The 23448-nt window shown below is 39.8% G+C and overlaps 1 pseudogene; it reads left to right on the top strand.

Annotated features, from left to right (window-relative positions):
• The first annotated feature begins 8568 nt into the window (after nt 1-8568).
• Nucleotides 8569-9904, top strand: LOC100579381 (annotated as a pseudogene).
• Nucleotides 9905-23448: the final 13544 nt, after the last annotated feature.

The raw sequence follows: 23448 nt of genomic DNA, 5'->3' as shown, positions 1-23448 counted from the left end.
AGGTAGGATAGCCAAAAAAGCATTCCTGAGAATATTAAATTGTATTCAGGTGCCTCACATGTGAAGGCTGGGGGTAATGGTGTTCCAGATGGATTATCAAGTCCAAAGGTGCTGAGAGGGGGAAAAAAAAAAAACCAAAAAAAAAACTACTATATTTTTAAAACAAAGGGCCAGCATAGTTAGAGTACAGTGGGAAAGGAGGAGAGAGACAGGAAATGCTTCAGGAGAGGTACATACAGACCAGACTCTTCAAGAACTTATAGCTCATGGTAAGGAATTTAGACTTATTATAGGTGAAATGAAAAGCCACAGTAATAGAAAAAAGCTGTAAAAGGCACACACAAAAATTGGATGGTGTTTGGGGGTAAGGAGTAGCACCAATGATTTCCCAGGACTCAAGTTGTAACAGAGACATAGGACTAACTAAATTTCACCAGTTGTAGTATAAGAATGTATTTTTTAAAGATAAAAGACAAACTATACCCAAGATTGAAAGAAAAGTTAGGCATGTTATAAACGAACAAAAGAACCATAAGAGCATGTGAGTAGCTAGCATGTGACTACATGAGAAAGACTTGCAGAACTTGTTTCCAGGGGAATGGGGGGCAGAGAGGTTTACCAAGAAGGTGATGCAGAATATCAGCACTAGAATTGTAAAAGTCTCCACTGTAGACAATACCTGTACAGGCAATTCTGCTGTGAACATATCCCCTGAGTATACTGAGAGATGCCTATACACATATCAATACATACATATACATATAATATCTGTCATATATATAAATACATCTATATCTGTTGATTTACCACATTGTATAGCAACCACACTGCAGAAATTTGAGTCAAGTTTGTTTCTAAAACAAAAACATACCCCTTATACTATAACTACCAGATAATGGAGAAATACGTGTATTCACTCAACAACACAAATATATATCAGGCTCACTGTACAATGATGAACACAAAAAGACTTGGTCCCTTTTTTCATGGGCCTTGTAATCTAATAAGATAGACAACCAAAAAATTAGACAAATAAATATAAAATTGCCTGCCATTGTGACAAATGCTTCACAGGAAAGTTACAAGGAGATACTGAGCATATATGATAGTGAGAGCTATACTAGACTGCAGGCAAGTAATGACTGACTTCCTTGTGTATGTGACATCCAAGCTGAGAAGTGTACAATGTGTAAAAGTAACATAGGGAAGAGAAAGATTGTTGGAAAAGATAAGGGGACATGTGTTTCTTATAGCATGAGGAATGATTCTCTGAGAGACAAGAAGAATACCAGAATAAAAAGAATAAAGAGAAAGGGGAAAGAACTGTAAAGGATGAGGTTGGAAGGATATATAGGGCCTATATTTTTATACATACATGGCAATATCAACTTTTACTGAAATCTTTTTCTGCACTATGTACCATTCTAAACATTTTACTTGTATTACTCACTTGAGACAAAACCTTATAAAGGAGGCACTATTATTTTCCACAGTTAGCTGATAAGGAAACAGAGCCCACAGAGATAAAGCTTCAGCTAGGAAATGATAGAGCCAGGCTTTGAAGCCAGGAAATCTCTTTTCACAGTCAACTCTCTTCATCAGTACTCTGTAAGGGCCTCTCCAACTTAAAAAACTACTGAAGAGTAGTGTGTGGGGGCTGCTGTTAATCATTCAACCTCTCTGTGCTTGTTTCTCCGTGATGGACTAAATGCGTACAACAGTCTGACTTCTTGTAGGGATTTAATAAATCAGTATACATAAAGCACTTAAAATAGTGCCTGGCATATAATGAGTAGTATAAGATGCCATTTAACATGTTACTTGTTATGGTGGTGGTGGTTGTTGCTGTTGTTTTGGATAACATAAAGTTGGATGTGTGCGACTTGGTTTGATGTAAGTTTTCCAAAAGTCACTCCAACTACATTGAGAAGATTGGATTGGAGGCAGGCATGCAAGTAAAAAGAGGATCATTTATGAAGACACTCTATTGTCTAGGAATTAGGTGATGGTAGTATGGGCTAGGGTGGAAGAACTGAATATGAAGAGGATTGAACGGGGTGAATAAATATAAAAGTGGTCAGGACTTGTTAAGAATTGGCTGCTAGGGAGGAAGACAGAGTTTGGGGTGTTGAGGACAGCTATCCAGGTTGGCGTGGTACTTCTGTCCACTGAGGGTGGGAATAACGGATCAATACAGGTTTGGGGAAAAAGATCCCAAGTTTGATTCTGAATCTGCTGAGTTTAAAGACTTTGATATGTCTAAGAAGAGATATATAACTATTTATCAATTTCTATACTGCTTAACTCTAAATAAAGGACACGAAGCTACTTACAAGGTACAAATTGATCAGTCCTATGTACCAGAAACTTCAGTAGATGTTTTACATGCCTTATTTCACAATAACCCATGAGTGTTTATTATTCCTCACATTTTTCAGACAAGTGTTCACTTACCCTGGGGCCTCAATAGTCTTACTTCTAGTACTATCAGAAAATTTAGTCACAAACCCAGTATAAGGTATCAGGCTAATTCTTGCATATAGCAGTAAACACATGGAGCTTACAGTGTAATGAAAAAGGCAAGCATTAAACAGGTGAATTCAACAGCAATGAGTGCTATGAAAAGAAAGTTGAACGTGTTATAGGAATATGGAGTGGAAGATCTAGGTTCATCAGGCAGAGGATAAATCAGGGAAGGCTTCCTTGAGGAAGTGAAACCAAGCTGAGACCTGAAAGACAAGAAGCATTTAGACATATGAAAGGGTTGGGTAGGGAGAAAGGAAGAATAATCAAGTAGGGAATATCAGGTTGTGTGAAGATTCAGATTCCATAGAGGATATGGCAGATCAAGGATCTGAAAGAATGTCAGTTTGACAGGAGCAGAATGAAAAAAGTAAAAGCACAAATGTGGCTGAAGAGGTAGGTGGGGACTGGATTATATCAGACCTTATAGCAACTTGAGGGAGTTTGGACTTTTTCTTAAAGACAATGGTGAAGAAACAGTAAAAGATTTCAGATATTTTAGAAAATTTCCCTGCCTAGGGGACATCATAGCTCCTTCATAGCTCCCTGCTATTTTGAAATAAGCAACTTACTTTTGATAGCCTTAATGGAAGGGAAAAGAGTAGGAACTACAAACTCCTTGTGGTTCTCTCTCTCTCTCTCTTTCCCTTTCTGTTTTTGTATCTATCATTTGTCTACATCCTTATTACCTCCATGTTGCCTGCTCTTTCTTTTGGTTTTATTTTTTAAATGTTGCTATCCAGAGAAACACCTCCAATCTCTGTACGGATTCAGGTCTTTACCCTCTTCCATCACAATTTCTGTGGTCCTTTCTCTATTATATCACTAGCAATAAAATTGGGACTCTTTAGTCTGAAAATATGTCTGTTTTCAGTCAAAAGAGAAAAGCCTGTTTGCTTGGTAAATGTCTTCTTTATTTTAGCAAACTTGAGTCTAAACTGACAAATATGGTTTTAAACATTAGGAAAATGTCACATGTCATCTTAAATATCTAATGGAAGTCTAAACATGTTTAACACACATACACACACACACACACTTTATTATTATATGTTGGCCATTCCTAGAATTTCCATAGAGAGTTTGGTCAAAATGTAATGAGCCCAGAGCACACCATTCTGTCTGTGACAGGAATTAAGCACGTGTCAGCATGAGCCATGAAACAATATACAATCACAGTTCAGAAACAGGCATTTATGGTATTGAATGCTGTGAATGCAATCCCTCACATTTCTCTTTTCAATTATGAAAAATGCTACAGAAGTATGCATGTTCAAGTAGTAGTGATTATGTTTTAGTTCTAGTTATTAACATAATTCTACCCAAGAAAAGTGGGCCTGCGAACCAAGAGCTTCTCCTTATATTTCCTCAAGTAGTAACACTTCTGAATACCTGTACTTCTTTAATTCCCTTTTTGAGAAGAAATGAGACTAACTGTTGACTGTCACTTGGAGTGAGCCAAGAAGTGTTGTCTTCCCACTCTTACTTTACCACCAAGTCGCACAAACCCACAAAGATGAAACAGACAAAAATAGGGGTACATTTTCAAGGATTCTATGAATATTAATAGATATTAATATGGAAAATCAGAGTTCTGTGACCTTTGATGGCTTTAATTAACAGATATCTGAGTCATCTAAGCAGTCTTCAATCCCCTTGCCATGATAATTACTCATAAGCCAAAAAGAGAGTAGAGGGAAGTATTTCATCTGCAGTTTACAGAACCATTCATGTTTATTAGAACTGACTTAGTGAATATTTTTATAGAATCTTGTAGGAAGTTTTTATTTCAGTTACTTTTTTCTGTGTTAGGTGACTGAGTCAGACAAATGGAGGCTTAGAGCAACACTCTACTTAAGCAGAGCTCTGGAGCCTTGACATAATCTGAAAACAGATGCAGGGTTGATCACAGAGGAGGGTCAACTCAGCTGGCAGTTTCCAGATGCAGAATAAAGGGGACAGATGGGACTCACCCTTCCATTGTCCATCTGACCCTGATGGAATGCTGACAAGAATGTTAATGCAGAAATCTGTTCAGCTTCAGTGCACCCTAAATTCATACTCATTTATATGAATTCCTATCTTAACAAAATAAGGCATCAATAGCTAGCATTCTGCCATCAGCCTTGACTGAAAGATAAGTTCTGCTGCAGTCTAGCCCAAAGAACTGGCCTATGCATGTGTATAGCCAAGAGTAAGTCTTGAAATCTTCTTTCAACCTCCTTCTTAGACCCTGGTGCCTTCCCAGACACTGGTGTTGGTCTGGGGAAGGTCACTCTCTATTGGAACACAAATGTTTCATCTTACTCCAGAGTTATTTTTTGCATAAGAAAGTATTAAGCCTCTCAGATAATCCTGAACTTTAAACAACTGTGTCCGGTTTCTAGCACATAGTAAAGGTTCAGTAAAACTTATTCCATAATTAAACATCTTTTGAGAAGTTGTTTCAAAACCACATTTCTTGGACCATCAAGTACCAGCCTTAACTCCCTAGGGGGTCACAAGATGTGCCACCTTTTCAGAATACAGTTGTTACCAGCATGGTAGATCAAGTGGCCTTAGTACCATTGTCTCAGAATAGACAACAGTCTAAATTATACCAAGTGAGCATATAATCAGGACAGTCATCATTCATCATGTTGCCTTGTACCAGGCTGGCCTATCGTCCTCTTCTGAGCCTTCAAGTATATTCTCTCGGGTTGACTCATATCCGACTCTATAGAGCCATAAATTTATGTCTCATGATACAGACAGTGAGAAAGACAAAGGAAAAGAAAACCTAAATAGGAAAAGCATGCTTTTTTCCCATTAATCTGCTTATACAATCTACCGTGGTTCATGGATGCTCTACTGTGGGGTCAGGTCTCAGGACATCACCTGTCTGGACTCAGCTAACCAAAACACAGAATGAAGCTAACCAGAACATAGAATGAAGCTAACCAGAACATAGAATGAGAACTTGGAATAAGACCTATTCTCTCAGGAGGGATTGTCCCCAGTCAGGAGTCATTAGGAAGTCCAACACAGAGTATCTGGCCAGTTGAGTGAGTGGAATGTGCTATCAGAATAGACATAGGTTTCAGGAAGTCAAGCATGCCAGACTGCATACAGAAATCTAATAACCTGTGACTGTTCTGGCCTCTGGACCAGGTTCTGAAGCAAATTTACATTCTTGGGAAGAGACTAGAGGGAAACCAATACAGAGTTCTAATCCTAGAGGGACTAAACTACTAGATGGATTTTCAGGACTAAGATTTAGGAACAATCCAGAAATCCAGTAATATAAACTGAAGTACAATGAGGCAGCAGAATCGAGAGAGCAAGAAAAAGGCCCAGTTATCATCAGAGCTAGCCTCAAGCATGAGTTGAATCTAAATCCCAGGAGGGATTAGGCTAGATACGGGTAAATGATTCTTTTCTCAGGTAAAAAATTGGGGGAAGACATAGCTTGAAGGTGATAGTGTCTCTCACAATAAAGAAAAAAGACCTGCAAAGTTTGGAACCAGACTTGATGGGTAGGGAAAAAGAGAGAGAACAATGTTTCTTTTCTTATGCTTTCTTGTTTATGATTTTAAGAGCAAATTAATAAGATACCATGTTTTAAGCTAGGAGAAGACTTCCACAGGAATGCCCTAATTTAATGCTTCTTAAAGCAAGCTGTGCATCAGAATCGCCTGGGAAGCTTATTAAAAGTAAAGGTGTGCAGGCACCAGACCAGATCTGCAATTCAGAATCCCAAGGGGCCTGGGAATCTGTATTTTCTGCTATTTTATTTTATTTTTTCAACTTTTATTTTAAATTCAGGGGCTACATGTGCAGGTTTATTACTTCGATATATTGTGTGATGCTGAGCTTTAGGGTATAAATTATCTAGTCACCCAGGTAGTAAGCATAGTACCCAGTAGTTAGTTTTTAAACCCTTGCCTCCTCCCTCTCCCCTCTAGTAATCCCCAGTGTCTACTGTTGTCATCTTTATGTCCATGTGTACTCAGTGTTTAGCTGTCACTTATAAGTGAACATGCAGTGTTTAGCTTCCTGTTCCTGTTAATTCACTTAGGATGATGGCCTCCAGCTGCATCTCTGTTGCTCCAAAGGACATGATTGCATTCTTTTTTATGGCTGCATAGTAGGAATCTGTATTTTTAACAAGATCTCTTGTTAAGAGATGCTTACACAAGGCTAAGGTGGGATGCCATTCCCTAACATATCAGGAAAAGTTACATACAACTTGTAAGGAACAGAAAATTTCCAAAAATGAAAAACATCACCATTGCATGATCCATGTGTCTGCCACACCATAAGGTCTGAAATGGTTAAAATTTACTGGTGTTTCATTCTATCTCTGTCTCTAACACACACACTTGTCCTTTAAAGTAAATTTCCCACTTAATCTTTTCTGCACTGATCTGTTAAATATTTGAACTCGATTGTTGAAGTGATTATTTGAAATTTGCATCTGGTATTTAAGATCTCCAACTGAATAAATACCATGCTGTTAATCAAACAAATTCATTGTGAAAAGGTAAAAACGTGCTCTGTATTAATTTCAGTAACTATTTCAGGCACTCGCCAACAAATAAATACCCAGTGTAAGTTAATCATCTAATCCAAAGTTCCCAAAAGTTCACAATCAAATAAACCAAAACCCCAGCAATGATAGATTCTTGTAATTATCTTTATCACGTTAATGTCTGTGTATAATTACTCACAATATAAGATTATGTGAAAACAGTCAGCCCTGGGACCAGTTACCGAAACAACAAACGCTTTATCTTATAAATTAATAACAACAATTAGCACTTTACAGACCTTTTCATCCACTGGTCTCATTGCAAAGGCGAATTAATTTGATTGTAACATAACTTCCTGGAACAAAACATCATCCTTGAGATTAAAAAATGCATTTAAGTCATTGTCATGATGAGAATCCATTTTTTGGTACAGTTTCTTTAAAAAATGTGTTTTCCAATTATAACCCTATCCCTTAACTGCATTAGGAGGCAAAGAGAAAAATGTCTTTGGAGAAAAAAATATTTCGTAATTTTATTTCATTTATTATTATTATTTTTGAGACAGAGTCTCACTCTGCCACCCAGGCTGAAGTGCAGTGGCGTGATCTCAGCTAACTGCAGCCTGACAGCCCAGGCTCAAGCGATCCTCCCGCCTCAGCTTTCCAAGCAGCTGAGATTACAGGTGGGCACCATCAAGTCCAGCTAATTTGTTTTTTCACTTTTAGTAGAGGCAAGGTTTCACCAGGTTGCTCAGGCTGATCTCAAACTCCTGGGCTCAAGCAATCTGCCTGCCTTGGCCTTCCAAAGTGCTGAGATTACAGGCTCACAGCCACCACTTCTGGCCTATTTTGCAATTTTAAATGTATCTCTGGTGGGAAGTAGGACTGTAAGCCAAGCCTCTTCACTATAAGATCAAGGCTCCATCCACAATACCACCCAGAAAATGAGAATGATGTACGGAATGTTTCAGAGAACACGGAAGCCACAGCTACTGCACATGTCTAGGAACTAATTTCTCTATCCAATTAGTCTTCACTCATAATGTCCCTTCTGAGTCCATAAGGAGTACTCAAAACATCCTCCTCTCCTAAATCTTTCCTGAGTACTAAGCATTAGGTATCAATCTCAGTACTTGACACATTTCTTACCCTTAAAACCATGGAGGTTGACTTTTATGGATTTATTGAAAACCAAAAATAATATCTATATATCAACCATGCAAGCAAGACGTATGTTGTTAAACCTCAGGGATTCTTGTTAGAGCAAGGACACTACACCCATCAGCTAAAGATAAGTCCTCACACGGTGTTCATAAGACTAGCTGGGCTTCCTAAGTATTCCCTCCTCCACACATGCCACGGTGTGATTCTGTACTCAGTCCCTGATGTCACAGCCAGCCCAGGAACAATTAGAAGTTGGAGGTGCTAGCAAGGGAACATATAATCCCTGACTTCGGCAACTCATCAATTTCTTTGTGTGAGTCTATTTTCCTCAGAAAAAAAAAAAAAATTTAAATGAAAAGTCACCTGCTCTGTCGCCTGCCACCGCTGCTCAGGTCCGAGTGGTTCACTACACCATGAAGACAGATTCCAGACACCGGGAACTCACGCCTCCAATCCCAGATGCTATGTCCAGCAAAGGCTCCGTGGTTCTGGCCTACAGTGGTGGCCTGGATACCTCCTGCATCCTCGTGTGGCCGAAGGAAAAAGGCTATGATGTCACTACCTACCTGGCCAATATTGGCCAGAAGGAAGACTTCAAGGAAGCCAGGAAGAAGGCACTGAAGCTTGGAGCCAAAAAGGTGTTCATTGAGGACGTCAGCAGGGAGTTTGTGGAGGAGTTCATCTGGCCAGCCATCCAGTCCAGCGCACTGTATGAGGACTGCTACCTCCTGGGTACCTCTCTCACCAGGCCCTGCATTGCCGGCAAAAAAGTGGAAGTCGTCCAAAGGGAGGGGGCCAAGTATGTGTCCCACAGTGCCACAGGAAAGGGGAATGATCAGGTCCGGTTTGAGCTCATCTGCTACTCGCTGGCCCCCCAGATAAGGGTCCCTGGAGGACTCCCTGGAGGATGCCCGAGTTCTATAACTGGTTCAAGGGCCGCAGTGACCTGATGGAATACGCAAAGCAACATGGGATTCCCATCCTGGTCACTCCCAAAAACCTGTGGAGCATGGACAAGTACCTCATGCACATCAGCTACGAGGCTGGAATCCTGGAGAACCCCAAGAACCAAGTGCCTCCAGGTCTCTACACGAAGATCCAGGACCCGGCCAAAGCCCCCAACACCCCTGACATTCTCAAGATCCAATTCAAAAAAGGGGTCCCCGTGAAGGTGACCAATGTCAAGGATGGCACCACCCACCAGACCTCCTCGGAGCTCTTCGTGTACCTGAACGAAGTTGCAGGCAAGCATGGTGTGGGCTGTATTGCCATCGTGGAGAACAACTTCACTGGACAAAGGCCCGAGGTATCTACCAGACCCCAGGAGGCACCATCCTTTACCATGCTCATTTAGACATCAAGGTCTTCACCACAGACCGGGAAGTGCACAAAACCAAACAAGGCCTGGGCTTGAAACTTGCTGAGCTGATATACACCAGTTTCTGACACAGCCCTGAGTGTGAAATTGTCTGCCCCTGCATCGCCAAGTCCCAGGAGCCGGCAGAAGGGAAAGTGCAGGTGCTGGTCCTCAAGGACCAGGTGTACATCCTTGGCTGGGAGTCCCCACTGTCTCTCTACAGCGAGGAGCTGGTGAGCATGAACGTGCAGGGTGATTATGAGCTGATTGATGACACCGGGTTCATCAACATCAATTCCCTCAGACTGAAGGAATACCATCGTCTCCAGAGTAAGGTCACTGCCAGATAGACCCCTGTACCATGAGGAGCTGGGGCCTCCTCAATTTGCAGATCCCAAGTACAGGCGCTAGTTGTTGTGATAATTTGTAATTGTGCCTTGTTGTCCCCAGCTGGCAACCTAGTGGGGCTGCCAGGCCCCAGCTTTGTTCCGTGGTCCTCCCAAAGCCTGCAAACATCATCATTGAAGGGAAGGGTGTGGGGAAGCTGCGGTGGGGAGCTATAAAATGACAATTAAAAGATAAAAAAGGCTGGGCGCAGTGGCTCACGCCTGTAATCCCAGCACTTTGGGAGGCTGAGGTGGGTGGATCATGAGGTCAGGAGTTTGAGACCAGCCTGACCAACATGGTCTCTACTGTCTCTACTAAAAATGCAAAATACAAAAATTAGCTGGGTATGGTGGTGCACACCTGTAATCCCAGCTACTCACTCAGGAGGCTGAGACAGAATAATTGCTTGAATCTGGGAGGCGGAGGTTGCAGTGAGCCGAGATTAAGCCACGGCACTCCAGCCTGGGCAACAGAGCGAGACTCTGTCTCAAAAAAAAAAAAAAGAAAAGAAAAAAAAAATGGAGTCTCTTGAAAAAGATTTGCCAAAATAGGCTAGTACTGTGTGATTAAAAAGAAAAATAGTGGGTTAATACAATAAACATTTATGTCAGCACATCTGTGGGTCAGAAATTCAGGAGCTGCTTAAATGGTTGGTTTTGGCTCAGAGATTTTTCAAGAGGCTGTGCTCAAGATGTCAGCCCAGGTTGCCACCATCTGAAAGCTTGAATTGAGCTGTAAAATCCATTTCCATGATGGCTCACTCACATGGCTATTGGTGGCAGGCCACAGTTTCTTAATACATGGACCTCTCCATAGGTCAGCTTGAGTGTCTTCATGACAATGTAGCTGGCTTCATTGAACAAGGAGAAAGCCTTATATACCCTTATGTCAAACATTACACACTTTCACCTCAACCATATTCAGTTGATCAGAAGCACGTCACTAAATACAATCCACAGTTAAGAACAAGGAAATTAGAGCCCATCTTTCAAAGGGAAGATTAGCATTGTGTTGACATATTTTAAAAACCACCACAGGGTCTATTCCAGGCTTTTGCTATATTCTGCAATGCCTGCATTACAAACCAGGGCAGCTCCTAAAGATGATCCACTCTTTTTTTTTTTAATTTTTTGTCATGACTTTTGACATTATATTATTATTTTTTAATTCCACAGGTTTTGGGGGAACAGGTGGTGTTTGGTTACATAAGTTCTTTAGTGGTGGTTTGTGAGATTTTGCTGCACCCATCACCTGTGCAGTAAACACTGAACCCAAAAGATTATCCACTCTAAACTGAATATAATGCTGATCCCATGCATGCCAGTAACAGTGGCCTACACTGAGGGAGAGAATCAGGAAACAAGGGACAATGTAAGGCGCTACAGTTACTTTTAAGGCTTTATAAAGTGATTTAAAATCTGCACTGGCAATTTCAGGACAGTTTGTATAAATAAGTAATAGGATTAAACAGCTGCACCTCTCATGGACAGTTTGACTGCCCACTAGAATTGAGTCTGAAGTGCTTCACAGGATGTGCTAACATTGGACAGTCAACATCCGAATCCCCCACACTTATCTGAGCACGTTCAACTTTACCGTCTTTTTCTGTCTGCTAAGCTGAAATCAATGTATTGATGTCTTGGTGGGAGAGTGGAACAAGAGTCGCTAAACTATTCCCTGGACGGAAAACTAAAGAGAGAAGGTGTCTTCTTGTTCCTACGAGTCAGGACATTTAAGTCAAATTCTGCTAAATATTCCTCTACGGAGCAATGGAGGAGACATCAGCCCCAAAATGAATATTCTTCACTGTCCACTGTTTTTGTGGCTTACTCTGCTTGGATGTTACTCCCAGAATGCTGTATTCAGGGAGTAACTTAGAAACCTCTCTCTCTCTCTGTCTTGCACACACACTCACTCATGCATACAGCACCCTAGCTAATGTATCAGATTTTTAAAAAACACATTGAAATTTTTAGAACACTAGTGTCTCATGTAGAGGTTAATGGACCCATAATATATCCTTGGTTATGCTGAGTGACGCCTTTGTGAGATGTCTAGCATTCCCAGAGTACAGAAAGTATTTTTTCAAAAGTAATAATGATGTTGATGACAATAATAAAGTGTATATTATGTTCCAGAAGTTGTATTAGCAGCTTAACATACATTCTCTTATTCATTTCTCACAACACTGAGAGGTGAATAATATTATTGTTATGCCCACTTGACAAATGAAGAAACTGAACCTTGAAATTCAGTGGCTTGCCTGAGGTCAGCCAGCAAATAAGTGGGGAAGTAGGGCTCCCAACCCAGGAAATCTGAGGCCAGATTCCACACTGGTACCTAGCACTGATCTTAGTCGGAATGAGTGCCCCAGATGATTACTTAGTAGAGGAGCAAATGGATGAAGAAGGAAAAGAAGAGTAAGGTCTTGTTGAGTCTTTCTCTCTAAACAGTATCATGGCCACCAATTTTAAGGCTTGATCACTCGTTATTTGGACATATATTTTTGTGTCTCAACTAGACTGGCAACTTAATGAATAAATCTTGTCTCATGGGACTACCTATTCCCTCCTGGGTAAATAGAAAATTCTGGATAAATTACCTCTATAATAGAAAAAAATTCATGTGACTCAGAAGTCTCAGAAGATTATATCACCTCTTCATGTTCAGTAATTTATTCTTTATTTCTGAATTTCTTAATCTACCAAATAATAGTACCCACCTCCTAAACATTCATGAGTATAAAACTAAATGAGATAATATACATATTAAAAATAACAATCTATCACATAGTAGGCACTTAGTGTAATTTATCATTATTAATATTATTATAGTATACAAGTTTCCATTGGTCCAAAATAAAATATATATGTATATATATACACATATATGTGTGTGTGTGGATATATATATATACACATATATATGTATATATATTTATACTACTACCCCTGCTATTTGAAATAACTACCATTTATTATGTATTTAATATCTTGCAAGCATTTCAGAAGGTGATTCTTATATATTACTAATTTTAACAATGGGACTCTGAGGCTCAGAGAGGTCTGCCAATTTACCCATTATCATACTGCTAGAATGTGCAAGAGGCAGAATATAAACTTAAATCTGTGTGATTCTAAAGCCAGTGCTACTTCCACTAAAATGAAGAACATAATCTGAACCAGGTTCTCTTTGTCTGCTCCTCTCAAAATGTGAAGTTCAGATTTTCACCACACATACATAGTATTCCAGGTAGGAATTCTGCTTGTCTCTCATTCCACAGGCATGCCCTTACATCCTAACCTGAGACAGAACATTGTTTTCAGAGAAGAAACTCCACCTTTTTCATGAGGCTATTGATATTGCCACGCTGTCATTTCAAAGAAGACGGACTTGGAGAAGGCAGTCACCACAACCCTGTTGGATGTTAGAATTCCTCACTGATGTGAGGAATCTAAAATCAAAACTAGAAAAAGGTAATCTACTCTCATTGACCTACAGCTGAGAAGATAGAGCAGACTTGCCTCTTAAAAAAGTAGTTACTGACCCAGAATTTCTCAGGACAGTTATGGAAAGGAGAAAGTCCATTCAGGCCACAGCTACCTGTCTTCTGTGGCAGTAAACATCGTTTCTATTGCAACAAAGGGCACCTACTATCACCCACTACTGAGTAATCACTAAGAAAGCAATTCTATTAACAAAGGCCACAATGTCAGTTTCTTACAAGCTAGCCTAAGCATTATGTATAATTAATAACTCCTCCCTTTTCTTAAATCAGATTAATAAAGCAAGTGTGTTTTTAAAATATAACCAACCTTGGGATCTGAATAGGACAGGGGTAGGGGAAGTGTAGTGTTTACTAACCACACTGCTTTCAGTCTTTGCATTTATGTTTATGCTACTTTTCTACAAAGTGAGTGGAAAATAGACACCCTTATTTGAATACCGATTATATTTACATGGAGTATTCTTAATTTGTTGTCAGTAGTGGAAGGTTATATGCAAGAGAATGTAAGTTATCAATAATTTTTAATCATATGGCCTTCTGAAATCTGCTCATAGATACTTAGTAGCTTTACTTCATTTTCCTGACTCTTCTTATTCTGATAATCAAATCAGAAATATACTAATTATTAGCAATATCAACTATAACAACTAATAACTACTGAGGGCTTACTCTGGCCCAAACACAATCTCACTTACTCATCACAACAACCCCATGAGATAGGTATTATTATTTATTCTATTTTACAGTTGAGAAAACTGAGGCTTAGAGGTTTTAAACCAACTTGCTTAAAAAGTCCTTACTCTTCATCAAAGGTGGAGTAAATACTTAATACCAGGTATGTCAGTCATTAGTCTCTGCCCTTAACTACCACACTAGAGTACTTCCTTATAAAGAAAGGAGATGCCCAGAACAGTAAAAAAATGTTGCATTCTAAACATGTCTGCTTTGGTCAGAGTATTTCCTAAAAAGCATTCCAACTCCCATTTCCATTTTCTTGGAGGCCTAGTCCAACCCAAGAACTTTCCTTGGTCTAAAAGACAAGAACAAGCAACTGCAGTAAGAATTCATTTATGCCATCTATTCCATGAATACTTACTGAAGACCTAGTCTACATCCAAACCTGTACACTAAACACTGAAGAAACGTTGCCTCAAGAAATAGAGTCTACCCATTTAGTGCACAAACTACACATAGAAGCACATAGCTGGACACCTGGCTCAGAATGACCCAAGGGAAGTGTCATCACAGCTGAGACCTGAGGATGATGAGGGTATTTTCCAAGGCAATGTGTATTTATATGAGCTGTGGCCTCAGTATGTCCTCTTCTTCCTCCAGAATATTGAGACTGGTCCTCTTTGTGGATTTTGCAAAATTAAAATAACAATTCTAACCACCTATCAGTTAAGTAAAAAGAAATGCAATATTTTCTATCAAAAGGAAATGTAACAGGACCATAATATTATGATGCACGAAGTGAAGATAGATGCACAACTTTCAGTGACCTTAGCAGACTATCAGCATTTCACTGAGCCATTCTCTTTCTTGTCATTGCTGCATAAATATGTATATAAAAGCATATATAAATACACAAGTAACTGAGGGTCAAACACTCAGCCCTTCAGAGTATAGAAAGGAAAGAGGGTCACAGGCCGATATTCTTATGGTAAGGTGACAGAGCCCCTCAATCCTGTGATTGTAGCAGGTTCTTTTATTTGAGTAACTTGTACAGTTGTTGGAGAATTATCTAGCTGTCACTCAAAATGGTGTAATTTACTCATTGGTCAACCCAGGCATTAAGTACATTTGCTCCTTCAGTTGCTGTCAAGCCCAGAGGGAGCTCTGAAGTCAGCTACTGCCCTGGCTGGAAGGCCTCAGGGAAATAGAGAATTGGGTGATTTCCTTGCAACAAGAATTGGCACTCAATTCCTCTTGTACCTCTGGTAGAATTCGGCTGTGAATCCATCAGGTCCTGGACTCTTTTTGGTTGGTAAGCTATTGATTATTGCCACAATTTCAGAGCCTGTTATTGGTCTATTCAGAGATTCAACTTCTTCCTGGTTTAGTCTCGGGAGGGTGTATTTGTCGAGGAATTTATCCATTTCTTCTAGATTTTCTAGTTTATTTGCATAGAGGTGTTTGTAGTATTCTCTGATGGTAGATTGTATTTCTGTGGGACCGGTGGTGATATCCCCTTTATCATTTTTTATTGTGTCTACTTGATTCTTCTCTCTTTTCTTCTTTATTAGTCTTCCTAGCGGTCTATCCATTTTGTTGATCTTTTCAAAAAACCAGCTCCTGGATTCATTAATTTTTTGAAGGGTTTCTTGTGTCTCTATTTCCTTCAGTTCTGCTCTGATTTTAGTTATTTCTTGCCTTCTGCTAGCTTTTGAATGTGTTTGCTCTTGCTTTTCTAGTTCCTTTAATTGTGATGTTAGGGTGTCAGTTTTGGATCTTTCCTGTTTTTCTCTTGTGGGCATTTAGTGCTATAAATTTCCCTCTACACACTGCTTTGAATGTGTCCCAGAGATTCTGGTATGTTGTGTCTTTGTTTTAATTGGTTTCAAAGAACATCTTTATTTCTGCCTTCATTTCGTTATGTACCCAGTAGTCATTCAGGAGCAGGTTGTTCACTTTCCATGTAGTTGAGCAGTTTTGAGTGAGTTTCTTAATCCTGAGTTCTAGTTTGATTGCACTGTGGTCTGAGAGACAGTTTGTTATAATTTCTGTTCTTTTACATTTGAGGAGAGCTCTGTCTGAGGAGAGCTTTACTTCCAACTATGTGGTCAAATAGGTGTGGTGTGGTGCTGAAAAAAATGTATATTCTGTTGATTTGGGGTAGAGAGTTCTGTAGACGTCTATTAGGTCAGCTTGGTGCAGAGCTGAGTTCAATTCCTGAGTATCCTTGTTAACTTTCTGTCTCATTGATCTGTCTAATGTTGACAGTGGGGTGTTAAAATCTCCCATTATTATTCTGTGGGAGTCTAAGTCTCTTTGTAGGTCACTCAGGACTTGCTTTATGAATCTGGGTGCTCCTGTATTGGGTGCATATATATTTAGGATAATTAGCTCTTCTTGTTGAATTGATCCCTTTACCATTATGTAATGGCCTTCTTTGTCTCTTTTGATCTTTGTTGGTTTAAAGTCTATTTTATCAGAGACTAGGATTGCAACCCCTACCTTTTTTTGTTTTCCATTTGCTTGATAGATCTTCCTCCATCCCTTTATTTTGAGTCTACGTGTGTCTCTGCACATGAGATGGGTTTCCTGAATACAGCACACTGATGGGTCTTGACTCCTTATCCAATTTGCCAGTCTGTGTCTTTTAATTGGAGCATTTAGCCCATTTACATTTAAAGTTAATATTGTTATGTGTGAATTTGATCCTGTCATTATGATGTTAGCTGGTTATTTTGCTCATTAGTTGATGTGGTTTCTTCCTAGCCTTGATGGTCTTTACAATTTGGCATGTTTTTGCAGTGGCTGGTACCAGTTGTTCCTTTTCATGTTTACTGCTTCCTTCAGGAGCTCTTTTAGGGCAAGCCTGGTGGTGACAAAATCTCTCAGCATTTGCTTGTCTGTAAAGTATTTTATTTCTCCTTCACTTATGAAGCTTAGCTTGGCTGGATATGAAATTCTGGGTTGAAAATTCTTTTCTTTAAGAATGTTGAATATTGGCCCCCACTCTCTTCTGGCTTGTAGAGCTTCTGCCAAGAGATCAGCTGTTAGTCTAATGGGCTTCCCTTTGTGGGTAACCCAACCTTTCTCTCTGGCCGCCCTTAACATTTTTTCCTTCATTTCAACTTTGGTGAATCTGACAATTATGTCTCTTGGGGTTACTCTTCTCGAGGAGTATCTTTGTGGCGTTCTCTGTATTTCCTGAATCTGAATGTTGGCCTGCCTTGCTAGATTGGGGAAGTTCTCCTGGATAATATCTTGCAGAGTGTTTTCCAACTTGGTTCCATTCTCCCTGTCACTTTCAGGTACACCAATCAGACGTAGGTTTGGTCTTTTCACATAGTCCCATATTTCTTGGAGGCTTTGTTCGTTTCTTTTTATTCTTTTTTCTCTAAACTTCCCTTCTTGCTTCATTTCATTCATTTCATCTTCCATCACTGATACTCTTTCTTCCAGTTGATCGCATCGACTACTGAGGCTTCTGTATTCTTCACGTAGTTCTCGAAACTTGGCTTTCAGCTCCATCAGCTCCTTTAAGCACTTCTCTGCATTGGTCATTTTCCCTCTGAAACTATTCTAATCAATAGAAAAAGAGTGAATCCTCCCTAACACATTTTATGAGGCCAGCATCATCCTGATACCAAAGCCTGGCAGAGACACAACCAAAAAAGAGAATTTCAGACCAATATCCTTGATGAACATTGATGCAAAAATCCTCAATAAAATACTGGCAAACCGAATCCAGCAGCACATCAAAAAGCTTATCCACCATGATCAAGTGGGTTTCATCCCTGGGATGCAAGGCTGCTTCAACGTATGCAAATCAATAAATGTAATCTAGCATATAAACAGAACCAAAGACAAAAACCATATGATTATCTCAATAGATGCAGAAAAGGCCTTTGACAAAATTCAACAACCCTTCATGCTAAAAACTCTCAATAAATTAGGTATTGATGGGACGTATATCAAAATAATAAGAGCTATCTATGACAAACCCACAGCCAATATCATACTGAATGGGCAAAAACTGAAAGCATTCCCTTTGAAAACTGGCACAAGACAGGGATGCCCTCTCTCACCACTCCTATTCAACATAGTGTTGGAAGTTCTGGCCAGGGCAATCAGGCAGGAGAAGGAAATAAAGGGGAAAAGAGGAAGTCAAATTGTCCCTGTTTGCAGATGACATGATTGTGTATCTAGAAAACCCATTGTCTCAGCCCCAAATCTCCTTAAGCTGATAAGCAACTTCAGCAAATTCTCAGGATACAAAATCAATGTACAAAAACCACAAGCATTCTTGTACACCAATCACAGACAAACAGAGAGCCAAATCATCAGTGAACTCCCATTCACAATTGCTTCAAAGAGAATAAAATACCTAGGAATCCAACTTACAAGCGATGTGAAGGACCTCTTCAAGGAGAACTACAAACCACTGCTCATTGAAATAAAAGAGGATACAAACAAATGGAAGAACATTCCATGCTCATGGGTTGGAAGAATCAATATCGTGAAAATGGCCATACTGCCCAAGGTAATTTATAGATTCAATGCCATCCCCATCAAGCTACCAATGACTTTCTTCACAGAATTGGAAAATGCTTTAAAGTTCATATGGAACCAAAAAAGAGCCCACATCGCCAAGTCAATCCTAAGCCAAAAGAACAAAGCTGGAGGCATCATGCTACCTGACTTCTAACTATACTACAAGGCTACAGTAATCAAAACAGGATGATACTGGTACCAAAACAGAGACATAGATCAGTGGAACAGAACAGAGCCCTCAGAAATAACACCGCATATCTACAACTATCTGATCTTTGACAAACCTGACAAAAACAAGAAATGGGATAAGGATTCCCTATTTAATAAATGGTGCTGGGAAAACTGGCTAGCCATAGGTAGAAAGCTGAAACTGGATCCCTTCCTTATACCTTATACAAAAATTAATTCAAGATGGATTAAAGACTTACATGTTAGACCTAAAACCATAAAAACCCTAGAAGAAAACCTAGGCAATACCATTCAGGACATAGGCATGGGCGAGGAGTTCATGTCTAAAACACCAAAAGCAATGGCAACAAAAGCCAAAATTGACAAATGGGATCTAATTAAACTAAAGAGCTTCTGCACAGCAAAAGAAACTCCCATCAGAGTGAACAGGCAACATACAAAATGGGAGAAAATTTCCGCAACCTACTCATCTGACAAAGGGCTAATATCCAGAATCTACAATGAACTCAAACAAATTTACAAGAAAAAAACAAACAACCCCATCAAAAAGTGGGCAAAGGACATGAACAGACACTTCTCAAAAGAAGACATTTATGCAGCCAAAAAACACATGAAAAAATGCTCATCATCACTGGCCATCAGAGAAATGCAAATCAAAACCACAATAAGATACCATCTCACACCAGTTAGAATGGCCATCATTAAAAAGTCAGGAAACAACAGGTGCTGGAGAGGATGTGGAGAAATAGGAACACTTTTACACTGTTGGTGGGACTGTAAACTAGTTCAACCATTGTGGAAGTCAGTGTGGCGATTCCTCAGGGATCTAGAACTAGAAATACCATTTGACCCAGCCATCCCATTACTGGGTATATACGCAAAGGACTATAAATCATGCCACTGTAAAGACACATGCACACGTATGTTTATTGTGGCAATATTCACAATAGCAAAGACTTGGAACCAACCCAAATGTCCAACAACGATAGACTGGATTAAGAAAACGTGGCACATATACACCATGGAATACTATGTAGCCAAAAAAAAATGATGAGTTCATGTCTTTGTAGGGACATGGATGAAACTGGAAAACATCATTCTCAGTAAACTATTGCAAGGACAAAAAACCAAACACCACATGTTCTCACTCATAGGTGGGGATTGAACAATGAGAACACATGGACACAGGAAGGGGAACAACACACTCTGGGGACTGTTGTGTGGTGGGGGGAGGGGGGAGGGACAGCATTAGGAGATATACCTAATGCTAAACGACGACTTAATGGGTGCAGCACACCAACATGGCACATGGATACATATGTAACAAACCTGCACATTGTGCACATGTACCCTAAAACTTAAAGTATAATAATAATAATAATAAATATTGGAAATTCCCGAAATGCTTCCAACACATGGATGTCAATAAATAAAGTAGGATGTTCACACACACACACACAAAAAGAATTAGCACTCAAATCATCCCTGGTGGGGATGGCAAATTAGGATTAATGAGAACAATGTGTCTGTGCTCTTTAGCTGAAACATTGGTTTATTTCTGTTTCAATTGACACCCGAGATTATTTTTTTTTTGCTTACAAAGATTTTCTTATTAGGGAAAATAAGTGGTAGATTTGCTGTCCTAGAGCCTGCTGAATGACAAATGCCACACTTATGTGTGTACATAGGATAAGACGGTAAGCTTTGTAAATGTTTCCTAGCAGGAAACATATTCCAGGCAAAGGGAAGAGCATATGCAAAGAAAACATAGTATGTTCCTAACTTCAAGCAATATTTTTGTCTCTGTCATAAAAGTCCTGGTGAAGAATGTGAAAAACGTTTAGAGGACTAAACAGGAGCCAGTGCACAGGTCATGTCAAGAATTTTGGCTTAAGTTAGCTGGTCTAATTAGATCATGCTATTTAGAGTGTAGTGAGAAGTTTCCTAAAGAGAAGGTGCTAGCCCACTATCTGAGAACTTGAATGAGTTGCTAGAAGATGCTTGACCTCAGATTTCCATAGGTTCTGTCTTCATTGGCATTGAGGAGGAATCCTGAAAGGTGCTGAGTTACCAACTATGGTGCATAAATGGTTTATGCTGCCTTAATAAGATTACAAGGAAGGGATCTTCAGTGGTAGATTGCATGATCATTTCCTCTCCATCCTGCAAGAGGATGATATATCCTCAATCACAGCTGTGTCTCTTGCAGTATCCCTGCCCTGAAAGGAGTATACATCCTGTAAAGGACAATTTTAAATCTCAGGACCTCCCAAACTTCTTATGCAAAAGGATGCTTAAACCCAGAGGAAGCTGAGTCATTGCAACACCCTCTTCCAAAGAAATAGCTGTTAACTAACGCTGTGCATCAGCAAGATCCTCATGAAAAGGTAAAAGCATCTGCAAAGGGCTGCCCCCACAGATCATTCACAAGTAAATAAATTGCTGGCCTCCCATAAACAAGGACATGCCAATTGTAACTTTAGTTCTATGATCTAAGTCTAGCTCCTAAAACCCACATTGATAATGTTCATTACAAGCTTATTTTCCCAAGTGCAGAACAAAGTCAAGACTCATTTCTTCAACCTACCCAGAGATGTCTGCATAGTTGACTCTTTTTTACTCCTTTTTTCTTTTCAGAAATTTACCTTATCTCATGGAAAATGTAGATTTACTGGGCACTGACCAAAGTCTCACAGGAATGTAACTATTCACCTTACTGCCCACCTGCCCCTCTTCCTACATGCCTTCCACACATTTAAGGAAATGTATAAATACTAAGCTTCCTGAAAACCTCTTTGGAAAAATAGCCACAGTTATGTCTGTGGCACATATTTTCCTCAGATGCATTCCAAAGCTGGCTTAGTAAACCTCCATAATTGAGACATGCCTCAGTCACTCATTTCAGTTATCAATCCCCACTGCGTTGATGTTGGATTTGGCCTTGAGATGTGCTTTGACCAGAAGAATGTGAGTGAACTTGACATACACATCAGAGCAAAAGTATTAGGAGGCATCACTTGTTTCTGCCAATCCTCTTGTTCTTCTGTCCTCTACCATAAGAACTGCATGTCCCAAATTGGGTCTGCTCCTTGAGCCTGTGTCCTGCCATGCAGCAATGAGGAATTGCAGAGCAGAGCCACAGCAGTTGACTCACAGTCCCAACACATAATGTAAGCCAGAAATACACTGTTATTCTAAGTCACCAAGACAGTGTCGTTATTTGTTACTGCAGCAAATCTGCATAACATATCTTCTAAGACAGCTCTTTAGATTTCATTGCCAGCCAAACAGAAAAATAACAAGCAAAACAAAACAAACAAAAACCTCTGGGTGGGATAGCTATATATGCCTACGGCTGAGCTTTCATACCATGTGTCACTTCCTATGATTTTATAATGGTTGTCTGGAGGGCTATGACAAGAATGTTTGTGTAGTCATTTCTAATCTCAACAGGGAAAATTGGCATAACCAATTATTAATGTCTGCCACGAGCGTGAAATTGAGAGATGGTGACACAGATGACCCGTTTGCTGGTCTAAAGCCAACTTCTCCCACCCTTCTAGCCTTTCAAAAAAAGAAATATTGTGTTTTCCCCTGTATCCATCGTCTTTCCTGGATCCTTCTAAAGATTCGTTCCCTCTCACAGGACTCTCACACCTCTGGTTGCAGCAGCAGAGAGTGTGATGGCAAATGAGGCTGGACTTTTTCTACCACTGATAACAAAGGATCAGCATAAATACTTATTTTTTTCTCCTTGGATGACCTGTCCATGTGCTTCCCCATCTGATCATTCCTTCCTATGCTTCTGGAAAGAAGTGGTCAGTTTTACTGATCCTCTAACCAGTCTTACACAAAATATATACAGCTCTTCACATGGCTGAAATGAGTATGGGTATTTTCACAGAACCCCAACCCTCCAATCCTACTAGCTTGCTCGAGGTTAGGCTGGAACAGGGGCATACTTCATGTGGTAATCAGGCACCTGGCATATGCCACATTCCTTCTCACAAAGACCTACCCTCCGACAACCTCTCTTACATTGTAAGAGCGCCACCTAGAGTTCACTGTAACAAATTTGGTTCCCCAAGCCTCCCTATTAGCTTGCTATGAAAGGGGCCACATTACAGAAGAGAAAGAGGACAGAAGAGAAGCAATTTTTGCTATACATTTCTATATGCTAGGGCGCTATTCTAGGAGGCTAAATGCTTCACTTACCCATATAAGGTAATTATTATTCCCATTTCACAGATGACAGTAGTTTGCTCAACAAACAGAGCCGAGATTCAAAACCAGGACTTGCTGACATCAATGTAGATGTTTCTTCTATTATTCAACACTTCCAGTTCTTAATTTCATTCAGCACTCCTAGATTTCAGGACGTTCTATGACTCCCCCACAGAATATGTCAACCTCAGTGGATAAAATTTGTCTATGTATGTAAAACCTAAATGCATTTATTTACACATTTCCTATTGCTACTTTTCCATGCCTTTTTCTCCTATGCCAGATATGTACTAAGCATCTGTTGAATAAATAAATGACTAAATGAATGAAATGGTTTTTTTCCTTGACTTTTTTCAAACCCTT

This window comes from Nomascus leucogenys, chromosome 2, assembly GCF_006542625.1.
Source record: "Nomascus leucogenys isolate Asia chromosome 2, Asia_NLE_v1, whole genome shotgun sequence".
Lineage (NCBI taxonomy): Eukaryota > Metazoa > Chordata > Mammalia > Primates > Hylobatidae > Nomascus > Nomascus leucogenys.
The sequence above is the reverse complement of the archived record's forward strand: the minus strand, read 5'-3'. Positions and strand labels throughout refer to the sequence as shown.